This window comes from Anoplophora glabripennis, unplaced genomic scaffold (genome assembly GCF_000390285.2).
Source record: "Anoplophora glabripennis isolate ALB-LARVAE unplaced genomic scaffold, Agla_2.0 scaffold1846, whole genome shotgun sequence".
Lineage (NCBI taxonomy): Eukaryota > Metazoa > Arthropoda > Insecta > Coleoptera > Cerambycidae > Anoplophora > Anoplophora glabripennis.
The window spans coordinates 26,063-28,400 of NW_019417946.1; positions in this window are offsets into that span (position 1 = coordinate 26,063).

The window sequence follows — 2,338 nt, forward strand, 5'->3', positions numbered from 1 at the left end:
TACTACATGGAAGGCGAAAATGGTTAAATAATAATCACATATCCCTGCTGTGAAAAATAAACAACTTGAATAAAAAAAGACTAAGTTTTTGGGACAGGTTCCGTATCAATGAAACCTTTAACCTCAAGGGAAATTTCACAATTTTATAACCTGCACTCGCGAAAATCACTTGTCCTTTAATCACTTTAACTGGTGGCTTCCTGGGTTCCTCGGTAGAAGTGTAGGTAATGTAGTGGTGGATTCTTGTAAAACACAAAACTTCCACACTGCATAGTTGTAACTGGAAAACTAAAATTTATGTTAGATTCTACCAATGGCCGGGTAAAAAAAATATATATATACTATACCTGCAGAAAGGGTTTTTGCAAGACACCTCGGAGCAGATACTTATTTGTATTCTGAGCAAACTTGGAAGTGGCTTTTCTCAATACACAGGTTTATTTTACTCGACAGATGACAGGACTTGACAGATGGGGGCGTTTCGACAATCGTCAGTGATCGAAAGCGTAGAGATTAATGTTCAAGGTTTGTTAGGTTTGTTTGTTTAGACATATCGCAGATTTGTAGAGCAACGTAATCTTCGCCGGGGTTATTATTTTTTTGAAAGAATGGGTAAAGGCTATGTTAAAACTTGTAGTGTTTTTACCGGTCCATAAGTTAGGTTGGAAGAATGTATTTAACCGACAATCCAGGTCACAAAGCAAACGTGGGGCCACGTACCTCATGGGAACGCCTGTTAAAACATAATTTTCTTTTTGGGGAAAAAAAACCTGCGACAGATTCAGAGACACATGGAAAACAATAGAAATCGTCCCACTTTAGCTTCTTTTAGACAAATCGGCGCACGAGAGTTGAAAATTTTCAATTTTCCTAGGACGAACCAGGGCCCGAGAACTTATACTTGAAAATATGGGGACACTGGGAACCACGTGACTTGAGATGGATATTCAAGTTGGAGAAAGAGTCTATAGATGTCGCCACAAAGATTTTGTAGAATACCAATTTTGACAATTGCAATTATGAATCATTTCATGTAATTTATGTTGTTCATGTTTATTGTTGGTTAGGTTTGGCGAGTGTTGGTGTGTTTTATTTGTGTTTTTAGTGTGATTTATTAGACATTTCATTCACTGTATAACATAATAATGTGTGATCATATAATCACATTTTTTTATTAATAATAAAATGTTTAGTTTTTTTTGTTTGTTTTAATAAAAAATGTCTGAAAGTTTGTCGTGATCAGAGGTAGGTAGTTTTTTTTTTATGGATATCAACACAACGAAAAATTTAAAGTTGCATAATAAATCTCTATTACAAGAATTATTCAGATTGGTTTATTAAAATTATTTACTTGTAATATTTTTTTATTCACCGTGAAAGCTAATACAATATAGAAAGCACTGAAAGCTGCTCTATAATCATTTCCACTCTTTTTCTTTCAAAATGTGTACTGAAATTTGAAATTTTTTCAACAAACATTTTCAACAAAGTTAGTATCAAAATTATTTCTTATTTTAAGTAGGAAGGCTATTAGAGCTTTTAAAAGTGTCTTTAATGCTTCAGTGATTTTAATGCTTTTCATCAAATGTACTTAATTTCTCATGGTAACAAAAATTATCTACGAGAAAATTATTTTACAAAACTAATTTCTGAGTGATCTGTGTAGGGTGAGATTTGTTATGTAATTTTAAATTTAGCGGCGGCAGAATACCTAAAATAAATATTGGATATTGCGGTGGTGTCCTGTTACCACCCACCCAGACTACCACTACTTGACAATGACTTAGATAAAATCCTTTCCTGGCCCCAGACAATTGCCATCGGGGACTTCAACGCGAAGTCCCCCATATGGCACAGCGGGACGACGACCACAAGAGGTCGCGTCCTGCTGAATTACCAAGACAGACACGACGACTTGACTATACTCGGACCGACAGAACCGACACATTACGGACCCGTAGGACGCCCCGACGTTATCGACATTGCCCTCTTAAAATCTATACCGTTAAATGCCCAAATATCCACCCAATACGAAGGGTCTTCCGCCCACAATCCAATATTTCTGGATCTGGGGCGAAGACAGAGATATGAAGGCACCTTCACGAGGAGGTTCACTGACTGGGAGCGTTTCCGAACAGTAATGCAAGGAAACATGGCGCTCCCAGTCATCGAAACCACCCATGATCTGGAGGCGGCAATCCTCTCCCTTGAGACTGACATTAAAAACGCCCTGACTCAGACTACGACGGAGACTATTGTCCCCCGACTGACAAACCCCCGGGGCACCCTCCCCGATGACATAAAAAACTTAATACGTGACAGACGACGTGCGAAACGG